Source organism: Callospermophilus lateralis, chromosome 15, assembly GCF_048772815.1.
Source record: "Callospermophilus lateralis isolate mCalLat2 chromosome 15, mCalLat2.hap1, whole genome shotgun sequence".
Lineage (NCBI taxonomy): Eukaryota > Metazoa > Chordata > Mammalia > Rodentia > Sciuridae > Callospermophilus > Callospermophilus lateralis.
Window position 1 is genome coordinate 64,203,814 of NC_135319.1, and position 18,749 is coordinate 64,222,562.

General features: G+C 35.0%; 1 protein-coding gene across 7 annotated transcripts in view; it reads left to right on the forward strand.

Moving 5' to 3' along the window:
* The window catches only part of Lcor (ligand dependent nuclear receptor corepressor), a 125,350-nt gene that overhangs the window by 33,643 nt on the left and 72,958 nt on the right, over positions 1-18,749 (forward strand). Inside the window, exon 1 of one of the 7 annotated variants that reach the window (XM_076834160.1) lies at positions 2,358-2,440. The exons of the other annotated variants lie outside the window; for them this stretch is intronic. The gene's annotated coding sequence lies outside the window, so the exon portion shown is untranslated. Of the gene's footprint in view, positions 1-2,357; positions 2,441-18,749 lie in introns of those variants that run through there. 7 annotated transcript variants of the gene reach the window in all.

Sequence of the window (18,749 nt, forward strand, 5' to 3'; positions counted from 1 at the left end):
GTCTAAGTTAATAGAAGATGACTGGATCCTTATATATCTGTTTTTTCATTCAGCTCTTCCATATATTATTTTGGTTGAAGTATGTGAAGAAAAGCCAGCCTAATTCAGAAATATTGAGAGAGAGGAATATTTTAACAATTTTTCAGAAAATTGTTGATATTTTTCTTTGAGTATAATACTTTACAAGTTTTTAAAAATTATTTTTTTTCAGAATGATTTTAGGGACATAGCAAAATTGAGCAGAAAGTATAGCATTCCTATATGCCACCGTCCCCACACAAGTGCAGCTTCCACTCTTTGAATACCCCATATCAGTGGTACATTTTTTTAGTTGATGAACCTACATTGACACATCACTCTTATCCAAAGTCTATTATTTACATTAGGGTTCACTCTGTGTATGCATTCTGTGAGTGTGTGAGTGTGTGTGTGTGTGTGTGTGTGTGTGTGTGTGTGTATCATACATATATCATCATTCAAGTATTTTAGTGCTCTAAAATAATCCTCTGTACTCTGCCAGTTCATCTCCCTCCCACTACTCTTGACAACCATTGATCTTTTACTGTCTCCAGAGTTTTATGCAGTTAGAAACACAGTATGTAGTCTTTTCAGATTGACTTCTTTCAGTTAGTAATATTCATTTAAATTTCCTCTGTGCCTTTTCATGACACAAGGGCTCATTTTTTTTTTAGCAGTAAATAATATTTTATTGTTTGGATATACCGCAGTTTGTTTTTTCACTTCCTGAAGGACATCTTGGTTGCTACTAGGTTTTTACAGTTACGAATAAAGCTGCTATAAACATGCATTTGCAGGTTTTTATGTGGGTATGTTTTTAATTCATTTGGGTAAATACCAAAAGTGTGATGCTGGATTGTATGATAAGAGTATGTATAATTTTATAAGGAACTGCTAAACTGTCCTCCATGGTGACTACTATTTATCATTCCCAGCAATAATGAATTAGAGTTCTTATTGCCCTATATCCTCATCAACATTTGATGTCTATATTCTGCCCATTCTAAAAAGTGTGTGGTAGAATCTCATTTTTTAAAATTTGTAATTCCTTACTGATACGTGATGTTGAACTCTTCATATACTTATTTGCCATCCATATGTTTTCTTTTTTAGGTGTCTGTTAAAAGTCTTTTGCCCATTTGCATTGGATTGTTTTTTTTTTTTTTTTATTTTAATGTATTATTTTGAATAACAGTCCTTTATCAGGTATCTTCTGCAGTATAGTCTCCCACTTTCTGCTTTGTCTTCTCATTCTCTGAAGTGGTAGTTTATTTTTAAATTAATTATTACATATTATAGTTTATGAAAATTGCATGTATTTGTGGCATACAACATGTTTTGATATATGTGTACATTGTAGAATGGCTGAATCTATAGAAGAGTTTCTTAAAGGTTAAGAAATGTGGAGGTCTGGGGCTGTAGCTTAGTGGCATAGAGCTTGCCTAGCATGCATGAGGCACTGGGTTCGATCCTCAACACCACAGAAAAATAAACAAACAAACAAACAAATAAATAAATAAAGGTATGTGTCCAACTACAATTAAAAAAAATATATTAAAAAATGTGGAATCTAGCCTGGGGATGTAGGTCAGTGGTAGAGCCCTTGCCTAGCACTCTCAGGCCTTGGGTTTGATCCTCATCACCTCAAAAAGAAAGTATACCCATATAACGTGTGATTTCAAAACATATTAATATGCTATACTATTAAATATATAATGTTTTTAATAATAATTATAAATTTATAGAATTATAACATTAAGTTCTTGGTAGTTCTGTTTGTTGTTTTCTATCGCTATGATGAATTGTTCTCTGTAAATTTTAGTTTTTGTTTTTTAATTGGAGGGTTGTGTTTTACCAAATGTCTCTCCCTTCAACCCCCATAGAAATACTATGTGAGCAGATTCTAAGAGCTAATGTCTTATTAGCCACCCTCCATCTACTTGGTAACATAAGGGGCCAACTTTATGTTATGTTTAGAGTTAGGAGTTCTTAGATAGTTCAGATAGTGGAGTGATTCTCAAAGTGTAGCACATTGAATGTGTATTTGGGGGTCATATATTGTGACTCTTGTGTTTTGGGGGTTTTAAATTTTTCTTTTTAAATTCCAAACACAGCAAATAGCAGGAGATAATACTCAAATAAACAAAAACTCTTTAGGGGCCTCAATAATTTTGGAGAGTTTTAAGAAATCTTGGAACCAAAACATTTTGAAAACTGCTGAAGTAGTATGTATTTGGATTCTGAAACTTACATAAGGCACAAGTAAAGGGCTTCAGTTTCTTCAGGAAAACTTCATTTTTCTCTACTTAGGAGAAGCAACAAAATAATCTGTTTTGTCAGTGGATAGCAGTTTTCCACCTACATTCAATCCTTTCTGCACCTAAGGGAGCTGTGTTTCTGGGACAACACTTTTCAAACTTAAGTAAGTATATGAATCACCCAGATAGCTTCTTTAAGATTGCTGAGCCCATTTCCAAAAATACTGACTCAGTAGGTCTGAGTATGGGTCCAGGAGTTTGCATTTCTAGGAAACCAAGTGCCAGTTGCTAACATGGCACACTTTTAGGTAACATTGTTCTAGGATCCTGGCTTTTCTAAGAGTCTGTTTCAGCTTCCTAAGGCACCTCTTGTATCTCTGCATGAGTGTTAAAACCTGAGTTCCTAGTTCCTAGCTTATCCATATATAATCTCAGTGTATCAGCACACTGAGCTGTGCCTTCCAGATTCTTCTTCATTTCTTTTACTTGAGGAATTTTCCACCTACCTTTTGAGCTTAGCAATGCATTGAATATGTGTATTTGGGGGTGATATGTGTGCATATATAGTTTTTATCCAATATATCCAGATATTTTTGTAGTTTCAGAACTTTTAAGTTATTTTGGCATATGTTACCTGAGTAGTTTGGTCCCACCTAGAAATCTGTCACTGTTCAACAGGAAATTTTTTGTAAATCTTTATAGACTTGGTGGGAAAACAACTTGAAATCATATTACATTATTTTGATTTTTTTTTGGGGGGGGTACCCGGAATTGAACCCAGAGTGATTAAAAACTGAGGCACATCCCCAGCCCTTTTTAATGTTTTATTTAGAGAAAGGGTATTGCTGAGTTGCTTAGGGCCTTGCTAAGTTGCTGAGACTGCCTTTGAATGCAAATCTTCCTGCCTCAACCTCTCAAGCCTCTGGGATTACAGGCCTGCCCTACACACCTGGCTTCAGTAATTAATTTAAAGGAACACATGCTTTACAGTTACTTAGAATATCACAACTCATTTGAATATCTGCACAGTATTATAAAGCTTTAAGAATTGGACTCACTGTGTTTTGAGCTTAGTAAATCAGATCTTTTTAAAATGGCATTCTTAATAGTTTGTTGACTTGTCATTTGTTTCTCTTAGTATTAGAATGTTAGTTCAAAAATACATTATTTTGATTCTTTTGGGGGAGTGAATTTGTGTTGATTAGGCTCTGCTTAAAGTTTTAACATTTGGATACTTTAAAATTTATTCTATGTCTTTGTTAAAAGGATGTCCTTTTCTAATATTTCTTGATATATGTTCCCCTTAATGATTTTAAATAAAGATGGTCATCTCCCCATCCCTGCTTGCCCTAAAGCAATGCTAGTGGGTGTGAAGTGGTGGTTGTACCACCCAGTTAATTCCTATCTGGATTAATGCCCTGATTAGACTTAGGCTCTCATAACCCAATTGTTTCTCTAAATCCTCTTGCTTTGTCTCACACATGAGCTTTTGGGGGACACCTCACATCTAAACCATAACAGTTGTATTTTCCATATTGGTGCTGTTAAGCATCTTTTTCACATGCATTGGCCATTTATAAATCTTCAGAGAAAATCTATTCAAACCCTTTGCTCACTTCTATTTGAGTTATCCTTTTTAATGAATTGTAGGAGTTCTTTATTCAGGAATCTAGACTCTTATCAGATATATGATTTGTAAAAATTTTTTATGGGTTGATTGTCGTAACTTTTTTTATAACATTTTCAGATTTGTAGAAGTTTTTAAATACTTATGAATTCAGATTTTCCTTCTTCTTTTGATGTTTGTGCTTTTGGTGTCATGTCTCAAAATCCATTGCTAGGTCCAAAGTCATAAATATTTACACATATATATTCTCCTAAGTGTTTTATAGTATTCACTCCATAAAGTTTGAGTTAATCTTTGTGTTCAGTGTGAGGAATCGTTCTACCTTCTTTCTTTTGCACATTCTGTGGAAAAGACAGTTTTTCTTCTACCTGATTGCCTTGGAATCCTTGTTGAAAATGAATTGGCCAAGCCAGGCCTGATTGCATATACCTGTAATCTCATGATGAAGGAGACTAGGGCAGGAGGATATCAAAATAAAAGATAAAAAGGACTGGGGATATAGTTCAGTGATAAAGTGCCCCTGGGTTCAATTCCCAGTAACACTCCCCACCCCCACCCCTCCCAAAAAAGAAAGAAAGTGAATTGGCCATATGGCTTATTTCTGACCTGTCAGTTCTGTTCTGTTGGTCCTTGTATGTATCCTTGTGCAGTCACCACACTTGTGATTGTCATAGCTTTGTAATAGGCTTGAGATTAGGAATTGTGATTCTCTTTTTTTTTTTTTTTTACCTTAACTGATATTGGTCTTATATGCTCCAGCCTTGCTGAATTTGTTTATTGGATCTAATAGATTTTGGGGTGGGATTTTTTTTAAAGGATTTTCTATATATAAGATCATGTTGCTGGGTATGGTGGTGCATACCTGTAATTCCGCAACTTCTGAGGCAGAAGAATCACAAGTTCCGGGCCAAAGTGGGTAACTGAGGGAGATCTTGTCCCAAAAATGTGTTTTTAAAAAGGTCTGGGGATATGGCTCAGAGGTAGAGTTCTTTTCAAGCATGTGCAAGTCCCTGAGTACAGTCCCCACTACCGAAATTTAAAAATCATGTCATCTGTGAAAAGAGGTAGTTTTACTTCTTTTTCATTTTGGATGCCATTTCTTTTTCTCAATTCTATGGCTAGAATGTCTAGACAATGTTAAAAGGAAGTGGTAAGAGCAGACATCCTTGTGTTGTACCTGATTGGAGAAGCTTTCAATCTTTCACTATTAAGTATATTAGCTGTGAGTTTTTCATAGGTGCTCTTATTGGGTTGTGAAAGCTCCTAAATTGTTTACTTTTTTTGTTTCAATTGAGATGATCCATTTCTGGTTTCTCCCTATTTGTTCTATTAATATGGTGACAGATTTCCCCAACCCCCAGCTGATATTTGTGTTGAACCACTCTTGGCTTCCCAGGCTAAAACTGCAATGGGCAGTCCATTTGATATGCTGCTGAATTTGGTTTGCTAGTATTTATTTGAAGATACTTGTATCTGTATTTGTGAGGAATGTTGGTTTATAGTTTCTTGTGATGTCGTTGTCTGTTTTTGGTATTAGAATAATACTAGCCTCATAGAATGAGCCACAACCCCAGCCCACATGGTTTGTCTTTTTAAAGTTTACTGAAACTTTTTTGTAACTTAAACATACTTTGAGGATGTTGCTATGTATTTGAGAATGTGTATCCTGATGTTGGTTGGCATATTCTGTGTAATACTTTTAGGTCTAGTTGATTAATAGTGTTGATTAATAGTGTTGTTCAAGCCTTCTGTTTCTCTCTCTCTTAGCTGTATCATTCATTTTTTAAATATATTTTTAGATGTTGATGGATCTTTATTCATTTATTTATATGCGACGCTGAGAATTGAACCCATACTTCACATATGCTAGGCAAAGCACTCTACCACTGAGCCACAACCCCAGCCCTGTATCATTCATTATTAAAAGTGGTATGTTTAAGTCTCTAGATAATTATTGTTAAGCCGTCTTTCCCTCAGTTTTTACTTAATCTATTTTGGAAATACGTCATTAAGTTCAAATGTTTTTTAGTTTTTATTTTATTTTAATTTTTTTTAGAGAGAGAGAGAGAGAGAGAGAGAGAGAGAGAATTTTAATATTTATTTTTTTAGTATTTGGCGAACACAACATCTTTGTTTGTATGTGGTGCTGAGGATCGAACCCGGGCCGCACGCATGCCAGGGGAGCGCGCTACCGCTTGAGCCACATCCCCAGCCCAAAATGTTTTTTAAATATTAAATTTTGATGGATTGACTGTTTTATCGTGACATACTGTTCTTTGTCAAGAATTCTTAACAGATTTTATTTTAATGTCTATCTTAGCCTGTTTGGACTTCTGTAACAAAATACCGTAGATACTTATAAATAAAAGGTACTTATAAATAAAAGAAACTTGTTTCCGCAGTTCTTTTGGCTGGTAATGCCACATCAAGGTTGTGACAGGTTTGGGATATGGGGAGAGCATGCTTCCTAGTGAGTTTTTTTCCACTGTGTTGTCATGTAGTTGAAAGGTGAAGGATCTTTCTTGGGAGTCTTTTATTGAGGCATTACTCAGATGTTTTAGTAGCTCTCATAAACTTTTGTCTCCTAAAGGCCACATGTCCTAATCCTATCACTTTGGGGATTTGGAGTTCAACATAGGAATTTGGGGAGGACCCAAATTCCAGACCATAGCACACATGCTTGCCCCTCCTCTAAAAACATTTGATAAGATATCAAACATTTTATATACTTCTAAAGTATATTGATGGGATAGATATTCCCATTTCAAAAAGGAAAAATAGGAATAAAGAAAGAGGTAATAGGCCCCAAGCAAATCTAAAACCTAGTAGGGCAGACAATATAAAATCTTCCACATCCACTGTAGATGGTAGGGAGGATACCATCTTTTGGACCTAATAGGGTAGTTGTTGTGTTCTCTCCCATCCCCCCACAGGCCAACATCTTCTTGGGTCTGTACATGAGTCACATACCCATTGCTCTTCAAGGATGGAATTGTGTGTGAGTGGATGACTTTACAGGCCCTATTGACAGCTCCTTGTGGTAGACCTGTGTTAGCTAGGGCCTTTTCATCCTGATCTTGTGAGAAAGGGTAGCTTGGGTTTTCTGAAGAGCCTTCACAATTTAATTTTTTGAATGGTAGGTACTAGCTGACTATATATGTCTCTATCAGATGATTATTTGGCCACATCCTTGGAATTCTCTATGAAACATGTTTCTCATTCCTTATACTGAATATATGGATGAACTGAAAATTTACCTAATTTTTCGTCTGGTTTCTCCTTTTGATAAATCTAAGTAGTCAGGAGGAACCAGGCCTCCCTTCAACACTTTCATTAGATAGTTCCTCAGCTTAACATTCATTTTCATTGTTCACGTTTGATTTGTTGCAAAACACTAGGACATGAATACAGTTTAGCTAAGTTCTTTTCCACTTTTGTTTTAGTCAGCTTTTTCCTTGCTGTGACCAAAGGACCTGACAAGAACAATTTTAAAGAGGGAAAAGCTTTTGGGGGGGGCTCATAGTTTCAGAAATCTCAGTTCATAGATGGCCGACTCCATTCCTTGGGGCTTGAGGTGAGGCTGAACATCATGGCAGAAGAGTGTGGTAGAGGGAAGCAGCTCAGAACATCACCTCAGGAAGAAGAGATAACAAAATAAAAAAAATTAAAAAGGCAAGCCCCCCCAAAGTCTACCTCCTCTAGCCCCACCCTACCTGTCTTCACTTACTACTCAGTTAATCCCCATCAGGGAATTAATGCACTGATTGGGTTAAGGCTCTCATAACCCAATCATTTTACCTCTGAATGTTCTTGCATTGTCTTACATATAAGCTTTTGGGGGATGCCTCATATCTAAACCATAATAACTTTATAACAAGGGGACTAACAATTATATTGTTCAGTAACATGTTCCTTGTTTCCATCTGGGATTGCATTAAGAAAGGCCTTTACTGTCTATATTTCTAGCAAAATTTTGTTCATTACTGCTCAGAAGGTATTCTCTAAGAAGATTGAGGCATTCTCTTAGCTCTGTTCTCCTCCTGGTAAGTCCTCACCAGAATCACATATAACAACTTGTTCTTGGCAACAGAACTCTTTAAAGTATGCATCTCAAGACTCTTCCAGTCTCTATCCACCATTTACTCCCAAAACAGCTGCCATGCTGAATGAAGTAGCACATATTTGTAAATCCCAGCAACTTGGAAAGTTGAAGCAGGAAAATAGCAAGTTTGAGGACAGCCTAGGCAACTTAGTGAGAACCTGTCCCAAAACAAAAAATGAAGAGGGTTGGGGATATAATCTTAGTGGTAGAGAGCTCCTGAGTTCAACCCACAATACTGAGTGGGCAGGCAGCTCCCATATTTTTAGGTATTATAGTATTACCTACTCCTGCCAATTTATAGTCTTAGTCTGTTTAATCTGCTATAACAAAATACCACAGACTGGATGGATGGCTTATAAACAGTAGAAATTTATTTCCCACAGTTTTTGTTTGGAGACTGGGAAGCAGAGTTGGTGTTTAGTGAGGGCTCACTTTCTGATTCATGATGGTCTCTCATTAGATTGCTAATCCCATTCATGAGGAGTCTATCCTCTTGATATAATTACTTTCCAAAGGCTCTGCTACCTAATACTTGTTGGGATAGGATTTCAATATAAGGGTTAGGCAGGAGGCACACAAGCATTCAGACCATAGCAACATCTGTTTCATCTGATTTTTTTTTTAACACCTTTTCCCCCCCTGTGGTGTTAGGAATTGAACCCATGATCTTACACATGCCAGGCAAGTGCTCTACCACTGAGCTATATCCTAGCCCTCATTTGATATTAATACAGTAGCCTTCCTTCCCTCTGCAAGGCTTTGCTTGCCACAATTTCAGTTCTCTGAAGCCAACTATAATCCAAAAATATAAAATAGAAAATTTTAGAATTAACAATTCATAAGTTTTAAATTATGTGCCCTTCTGAGTAGTGTTATGCCATTTCTCACCATCTGGTGGCTCATGAATTATCTCTTTGTCTAGCATGTCCATGCTGTATACACTCCCTGTCTGATGCCTGGGAGCCATCTCAGTTATCACATAAATTATTATAGTTTCATAGTGCTTGTGTTCAAGTTAACTTTATTTTTACTTAATAATGGCCCCCAAACACAAGGGTAGTGATTCTGGCAATTCTAGCATGCCAAAGAGAAACTATGGAGTGCTTCCTTTACGTGAAAAGGTGAAAAAATTTCTTGACTAATAAGAAAGAAAAAAAAATATATGCCAAGGTTGCTAGGATCTGCAATAAAAACAATATATATATATATATATATATATATATATATATATATATATATATATATATATATATAAAATATGAAATTGTGAAGCAGTAACAAGAAACTGGTGCTAGTTAAAATGGAAAAGGCATTAAATTTGTGGGTGGAAAGCATGAACAGAAAATGATTTTCATTTAACGGTAAAGTGTTGTGCCAGAAAGTGTTGAGCCTGTATGAATACTTCAGCAAATTATGAGTGACACTGAAATGAGTGGCACTTAAGCCTTTTATTGCAAATGAGGAATGATTATACAGATTCAAGAATAGGTTTGGACTAAGAGGGATCATTCATATAACTTTATTACAGTACACTTTTGTAGTTCTTTTTTATTAGTTTTTGTTAGTCTCTTACTGTGCCTAATTCATAGATTGAATTTAATTATAAGTTTGTATGTGTAGGAAAAATCATTTTATACATAGGACTCAGTAATAATCTGTAGACTCAGGCCTTTGTTAGAAGACTTGGAATTAGTCCTTTGTTGAAAAGGGGGTTAATACTATATATTAACAATAGTGTGCATAGGCTTTTTTCTTCCACTTTCAACTTGTTTTGTGTCTCTGGCTCTAAAGCAGGTCTCTAATAGAAAGCATAAAGTTTGATCATGTTTTTAAATCTACTCTGACCCTTCATGCCTTTTAAATGGAGTTTGCTCCATTTACACTTAATGGAATTGTTGATAAAGAAGTGCCTATGCCATTTTGCTCCCCTCCCCTGCTTGTCTTTAATGGATTTTGTTCCAGCCCTCCATGACTGCCTTTTTTTGGGGTCATATAGATATATTTTAGTTACCATTTTAATTCCCTCCTCATTTCTTTCACTATATATTTTAAATTATTTTCCTTGAGCATTGTAATTGATATCTTAATTCGTAACAGTCTATTTTGAATGAATAACAGGTTTCGATAGCATGCCTTCCTCCCTCCCTCGCCCCTCCCTCCCTCCCTCCCTCCCTCCTTCCTTCCTTCCTTCCTTCCTTCCTACGTGGTGTGAGGATTGAACCCAGTGCCTAACCCACACAAGGCAAGCACTCTACCACCCCAGCCCCATCTTTCGTAAATCTTTATACATTGTTTACTCACCAATGTAGATTTACAGTTATTGTTGTATGCACATGTTTTTTAATCATATAGGGAACAAAAGAGGAGTTATGAAACAAATTTCAACCTCTCTGCTTTGTTTTTTTTCCTTCAACTCTTCATTAATACAGTGTTTCTAATGTATTTCCAGATGCTATTCTAAGCAATTAGCAAATATTTGTTTAATCCTTTTAGAAATTTTATAGCCAAGTAAGGTAAGGCTTTAAAAGGATTAATAAATGTTCAAAGCTAAAAACCTTTTAAAAGGGAGAGTCAAAATTTTCAGCTCAAGTCATGTGGCTCTAGAGTTCATGTTCTTAACTACTACATCTCTTACTTCCTGAAGTAATAGCTCTCCTTCTATTATAGTACAGCATTGATTATAAAAATTCACTTAAATACATAAAACATGTTCACTCATGTTGAAAATGAAGGAGGAATACAGTGAAAGATATTGTGTTGGAAATCAGTTGAGAGGAAAGAACAGTTGGTAGGGACTTTTAAACTATGACCTTGACAACAGCATCATACTATCGAGATTTCAGAGAATATTTTAGGCAGAAGCAAAAGAGTGAAGAGAGGGATCAGAACAAAGAAAAGCAAAGTATATTTGAGAGACAGACTTGGATTGAATGTACTTGGAAGTTTGGAGTGTGTTGAAAAGTTTATATAGGTAAGATTATGTCAGAGATAACTAAATCTTGGTACAATTTAAAATTTTCTAAAACATTCCGAAGCTTATTGTAACAGGGTCTATATTGAGATTTTTATCTTTTGTATGCCCACATATTATTTTGGAAGTGTGGTATAAAGTAATGGTTTTTAATATATAAATAAGTTACATACATTTAAATGTATTTTATTATTTTAAAATGTGCTTGATTATATTAAAAGGAATGTATTTGCTTTCAAATAATCTCTTAGATGTGGAATGAGGATGGGGTAAAATACACACTCTTCAATGAGATGTGTATTTATTCATTCAGATCAGCTAGTATTTTTTGAATACTTTAAAATTAAGTTGTTTGCTACATGGATAAACCCATAAATAAGGCTTGATTTTAATTTTCACTTTCTTTTGTCCTAATTTTTAGATTTTGGGATGAATTCTTAAGAATGGGATGATCCAATATTTAGTTTTTTTCCTTCTTTTTCTTTTTTATCTGTCCTCATTTATTTAATAGGACCTCATCTAGATGCAAGGCTGTAAGTTCTGTCAATAGTGTGCTGATCCCCAGTTTTATATCTATAGCCCAGTTTCTCCCTTTAACTTCAAACTTCCGTATCCTAATGCCTCTACATGTACCCACTTTGATTTCTAAGAGACTTGTCTCACGTGGAACTCGCTGTCTGCCAAACCTGTGTTTCTTCCAGTCTTCTTCATTTTAGAAATTCCGCTACCATTCACCTATTCCACAGGCCAAAGCCTAAGTGTCATTTTAAAATGCCTTTTCTTTGCATTCTATAACAGTGCATCATCAAGACAAGTTGATTTTATCTTCAAAATACATCCTATGTACAGTTACTCTCTACTGCCTTTGCTACTGGTACAGTTGAATCCACGAATCTCTTGCCAAGCCTGTTGTAGTAATACTCTCCTTATAATGCTTTACCTTTATTCTCTGTGTAGCCATCTGGTAATCTTAGTATCAATCTATTCATGTTACCTCCACTGTCTTTCTAATAAATAAAATCCAGTCCCTTTACCATGGCCTATATGATCTGGGCTATATGATCTGGCCTCTAGATCTCTGACCTCATCTCCCACTTTTCCCCTCACATATATTATACTTTAGACCATATATTGATTGCTTCAGGGTTGTTTCCTTTGCCTAGAACTTTCTGTTTTGAATGTGGTGTGTTTCCTCACTTCATTCAATGCTCAGAAATGTTCTTCCTGATCTTAGTCTGTTTCATGTTGCAATAACAAAATACCTGAGCTGGGTAACGTGGAAACAAAGTGGCTTATTTTTCTAACATTTTGGTGACAGAAGAGTCAGAACAGCATGGTACCTGCACCTTGGCCAGGGCCTGTTACATACACCATGGTAGAGAAATGGAATGGAAAACAGCTGCATGCAGAAGAAGTATGTCTGCAAGAATGGAATAGAGTTGTTCAGGGGAGATGCCAAGCTTGCCTTCAACACTCTGATGTCGTAGGAGAATACACTCCCATGAGAAAAGCATTACTTTCTTTCAAAGACCTAATAACTTCCCACTCGGTCCCACCTCTTGAAGATTTCACTATCTCAACATCCTCATAACTGAGGATCAAGCTTCCAGAACACGAACCCTTTTGGGGTATTGGGCACACTCAAACTATATCAAAACCATGACCATTTTAAATGCTTTCTTCCTCACTCAGCACTTCCTCAACATTTCTAATTGTTATCTGTAAAGGTTTACCAAGGTTTAATTATCTTCTGACTTTATTATGTTTTCCTACTTTTACTTCTATTTACTCTAAGCTACACATTTGTCACTATTACCACCATCTTCCTCATCATCATCAACATTTATGTCATTTGTTTCCCCTTCCAAGATAAGGGATTCATATTTTTTGTTTGTAGCTGCACCTCGAGTGCCTGACTTATAATAGAAACTCAGAAAATATCTAAATACCCCAGGAAAAAAGAGACTCAGAAACAGGAAAAGCTTTTTACTTTATTTAAGCTAATTTTTCCTGAAACTATGTACTAGCCTTCCATCACTGCAATGAACTTGTGTGGCAATTAACTTACAAAGTAAAAAGGGTTAGGCCCATGGTTCTGGAGAGTTCCAGTCCAAGATCCATTGGCCCTCTTTCTCTAAGTATTTGGTGAGGGCACTATCTCATGTCAGGAGCATATTGCAGAATACATGACTAATCTTGTGAGCCAGGGAGCAGAGCAAAAGAGGACTAGTGAGATCCTACACTTTCAGGGGCATGCCTCTATGATATAGGCAATCTCCCACTAGGCCCTACCTCCTAAAGGTTCTACCCTGGGGACCAAGCTTAAATACATGGACATTGGGGGGACACTACATTCAAACTGTAGCATTGTTTTAGTATTCTTTTGTTGTATGTGAGGCAGGTGGCAGTGGGCAGGGAGGTAGACTACAGTATGATTACCCTCAGCAATATCATTTTATTGTGACCTATCATAAGGTGACTTCTATGTGCAATAGCACTCATTTGGATGTTAATGGTATTTCTGATACTTAGGGAGTGTGAGAGATGAAAGGAATATTGTTCAGGCATACCTAATGTTACATTCTTTTTGTTGTTCAAAAATGTATTAAACTGGCTGTGGCTGTTACTCAGTGGTAGTGCACTTGCCTGGCATGTGTGAGGCTCTGGGTTCGATTCTCAGTACTGCATATAAATAAATAAAATAAAGGTGTATCAACTAAAAAAATTAAAAAATAAAAAAAGTATTAAACTGAAATGCTTGTCTTAAGTAGACTTTGTGAGAAAATGGGAAATATGAGTAATTTTAAAATAGTGTAGAGACATTGAGATTCACATACTGAAAACAAGTGAATCTCATAACAGCATAAAGCTTCCACAAGCATGCTAGATCTAGGGGTGGGACTAATTCTGGAAAGAAGGAAATAAATGGAAAAGGAATAGAGGATGGGAGAGGGAGAAAAGGAACACTCCTTTCCCCCAAGAACCTTAAAATGTTCATTTTTTAAGAAATTCCCATTTTACCTAGAGTGAAGCAAATCATTGAGCTTGTAGTTTTATTAACTCCATGACTCCTATTGAGTATGAGGTCTCCTTTCAAATTTCCATTTAAAGGGCAGAAAACCAAAAGAAACTGCTTACCTATCACACATTGTACTTGTGCATTTGTTATTGTTGAGAAGATATGTGATGAAAGGCTATTGTGAATTCAGTAATGCTTTTTTCCTCCCTCTCTCCCTTCCATGCTAGAGATGGAACCCTGGGCTTTGGGCTTGCTAGACTAACTGCCATTGAGCTATATCCCCACCAAATGCTTTTTTTTTTTTTTTTAAAGAGAGAGAGAATTTTAATATTTATTTTTTAGTTTTCGGCGGACACGACATCTTGGTTTTGTATGTGGTGCTGAGGATCGAACCCAGGCCGCACACATGAGCGCACTACCACTTGAGCCACATCCTCAGCCCAAGTAATGCTTTTTAAGTAAATATGTATCTTGTTGTTCACAGCAAGATGTGTTCCAAAAAGTAGTGGCTGTGTATGCAAGCACATTTTTATTTAATTTATAAGCAGTGCTCATATGGATTTACCGACCTTGTAATGACTGAGGTCCTCTAAGGGATTGTAGCCTAGAGATTGTGAACTGCTGATATAATTAACTCATTCCTAATCAGCTTCAGATTTGCTTTTAAATGGCTTCTTTCTAAGCATGATTACTTCACCTAAGATAGTTTGATATAACAACAACAACAAAAAGAGTCAAAACTGCTCTTAGGTTTCCAACTGACCTAGCTACTTACTATCTTTGTGATTTTGGTTACTTAGCATCTTGGAATGCCACTTATGGCAATATGTGTATGTATATATGAATAAGTGGAATTACTTTGGAAATATTCTATTGACTGAATATGTATTCTTTTCCATATTAATACTATTTTTTTAGTACCTTATCGTTTCCAATTTATTTCTATTTTTTTTTTTATATTTAGTTGTAGTTGGACACCATACCTTTATTTTATTTATTTTTATGTGGTGCTGAGGATTGAACCTAGGGTCTCGCACATGCTAGGTGAGCCCTCTACCCCTGAACCACAACCCCAGCCTTATTTCTGTTTTTGCTGTGATTATAGCTTTGTGCAAAAGAAGTTTGCCTTTCTCTCTATTCTTGGAAAAAGAACAAAGAGAGCCCTTACTTATATTCTGGGTTTACGGGTTTAGTTCACAGTTACAGGGAACTTAGTTGAGCTGAAACAGAAAGCCATCCTTTTCCCATCAAATATCAGTTATCCTTCTGTTTTTTTTTATTATATTTCTTCAAGCCTTCAACATCCTATACACACAAAATGGAGTCCTCAGAAAAATTTCTACCACTCAGTAAATATAAGGATATAGGAACTAGAAAAAGTGTTTATATTTATCCAACATTTATTGAGTACATACATCCTTGAGGACTGTAGTATTACAGAACAGATTGATGTTAAAATATGAATAAGCTTCAGATATTTGCTCTAAATCTAGTGGATTAAATGCCAAATAAATAAATAAAGTTAGTTTATCAATAATATAACTTCATTCTGATGAAGGATGCTCCTAACTTGGTCTTGAGGCTTGGTGAGAAAAGGGATGCACTGCAATTACTAGATTGAGGGTTGTAGGAAGAACACTGCAGGCAGAGGACACGCTGTGTTCAAAGGGTATGGAAGCATTGATATGTAATATGTAAAAGCAGTGAAATGTATGTAATGACAGGTAAGTGTGACAGAGCATACTATAGAAAATGATGGCAGGGGAGACTGAAAAAAGGTAGCATAAAATCAGATCTGTGATCTTGGAAGCCATCCAGGAAATTGAAATCTTCAATATTGTCAGTGGAAAGTCATCAAATATTTTTAAAATCTAGAAAGAATGAAGTTTAGTAGCAGTGTGAAGAATGTGTTGTTCTGGTAGAGATACTGGTATAGGGGAATGCTGAAAAAGTAAGATGAATTAGAAGTTCAAAGATATCATAAATAGGTAATGGTATAAAGTGAAAAGACCCTGTTTTTAGAATCATAGGCCTGGTTTTTAAACCTCTTTGTAGTTGGGATAGTTTAGCTGCTTTCACTTCTTCTGTATTAAGTGGCAATAATAATTGTTTCACTCTCTGAAGATTTTGTTAAATTGAATACAATGTACCTGACCATGATGTTTGCATGATATCACATAAGGGCTCAATTAATGATAACTCCAATGTTATTAACAAAACTGATATTTATTATAATTGTTAAGATAAGAGATGGTGATGGACTAAGTTAAGGGGTAGAAAAGAACAGATTTGGAGGGATCTTTCTGAAGCAGAACAAACAGGACCGGAAGACTCCCTGACTTAACAGAATCATTAACTGATAGAGATTTCTAACCTGAATGACTTGGAATGGATGAGGGATTGATGATGTCATTTTCCTGGAAAGAAGTTCAGGAACCAGTGGTTGAGTTGAAGGAAAAGAAATAAAATGATATTGATTTGCTTTTTGAGGTGTATTTGGGATATCTGGGGCTAATATGAAGTAGGCTATTAGAAATATGCTCTGGTGCAAGAGATAAAGAGATTATTCTGCATAATAGTAGAAATGTGTACTAATTTTTACTTCTTGACTAGAATTGTAAATATCTTTATAGCAGGACATATTTTTAAAAACATCTCCTGTATTCTCACATTGCTGGGCTCTGTGTAAACATTTTATTGGTCCTTATTAAATATGAGGTTTTATAAGTAATCTCTTTTATGGGTTGACTTTGTATATAGAGGAGATAACACATAGTGTGTTTGATTTTTTTAAATTTATGTTCACAATTATTTAAATTTGTAAATATAAAACAATTCTTCATAAATGTACATTGTACTCTATAGCAAATTTTAACAAACTTGATAATTTTATAAAACAAAACTAGAAAAGTTTATTTATTGTTAGATATTGACTTAAAACTTCTACAAACTTAAATAAATCTTGTAACTGTAATAATTTAAAATTATGTGATTATTGAATTTTGTAAGTGTTTAATACAGTATGCAAACATTTCAGCCTAAAATCACAAGTAAGTCAGCTGTTCATCCGTATATCTTAGAGTCAGTCATAAGATTGGCTTTCATAGGCCGGATTTTCTTAAAACATGATAAATTTTTACCAGAAATATATAAAAGTACTTGTTATTTTGTTGACAGCTTTATTTAGATATAATTTATATCCTTTACATTTGCCCATTTTAAGCATATAGGTCACTGATTTTTATTACATTCACAGAATTTTGCAACCATCATTGCAATTTAATTTTTAGAATGTTGCCATTACTACAAAAAGAATTGTGGTGCCCATTTGCAGTTATACATTTTTCACTCCTAAACCAGCAATGTCTCTGTACATTTTGCCTGAATGGACTCATAACTATGGTCTTTTATGTCTGTCCTTTTACATTTAGTAAAATGTTTTAAAGATTTATTCATCCATATTGTAATTTTATACCATTATATGGATTATACCACTTTTTGTGTATCCTAGACTACTTCTTTATACAGAATAAAATTCTGGTTCTCTTAAGTCATCTCCATACTTATTTTTTAAAGAAAGCCTGAGAATAAGTGAAAAAAAAATTTTATCGTAAGTTTAAAAAAATACAACAGAGTTACAAGGATTCTTCATGTGCCATATGATATATTTCATTCTTTCCAAAGAAAATAGATAATGAAAAAAGGTAAAAAACTATAGGAACGTTTTTTGAAATAAAGAACAAACAATAGCAAAGATTTAAAAAGGTAAAGAGTGGGTATTAGAAGAAGAAGAGAAATCTGGTAACATTGATCAAGATAAAAAGGAACGAATAAAAATACTACCAAAATGAAGACTAAAGAAAAGATTTTAAAAATAAGCAGTCTGACCTGTATTTCTTTAACACATAAATAGTGCTGTCGGGTCTTTAATCTGAATAATTTCTTATTTATCCAAACTACTTTGAGTAACCCTCACCCCCAGAATGAATGGTAGTTTCACTTTCCAAATTAGAGCATATCTAGAAATGTCCATTTGCCAGTATGCACAGATAATAATAGATTGGCTACATAAAACACTTGTCCCCTCAGAATTTTGTAAAACAGTTCGTTGGGCTTTTAGCATTTATATCTACTAGTTAAATGACTGCAGTTTTAAATCTCTTTCCTCTTATTTTAATTAAAATTTTCCCTTATTTTGAGCTTTTGTACTTTTATTTTCAGGTACTTAATTCAGGCATTTTCTCAGGAGAGTTAAATGTGTACACCCCACTCTTAGTATTATGTCTCACACTTTATGGAGTCCCTTAGATACGAAGATTCAAGTCAGTTATCATTCAATAGGAAATCTTTGTCTTCTTTTTTCTTCCCTTAAAAGTTTATTTTGATTTAAGTTTTTAAACTTTTCATTATTTCCCTTTATTCTTCTATAGTAAATCATACTTCACAGGTATAGAATGTTCTGGCCACCTATGCATCACTGAGCTCTGACTTATTATTACACATTATGTGAAGGCATTTCTTAAGCTGCTTTTCTCTGTTGTGTATTTTTTCCATTTAATTACCTTTACAGTCTCATGTTGCTTAGCCTATGGCGTCATAGAGAGTATTAACAAAAATAGTATAGATGAGTTACTTGCTGTGGCCTGTTGGTGCAGTTGAGAAGTAGTAAGCACAACAAATGGGAAGCTGTTGCTGATAAAACACAAAATACTGTTTTACACTAAGCTTTTCTAAGTAGGAGTACACTCTAAAAT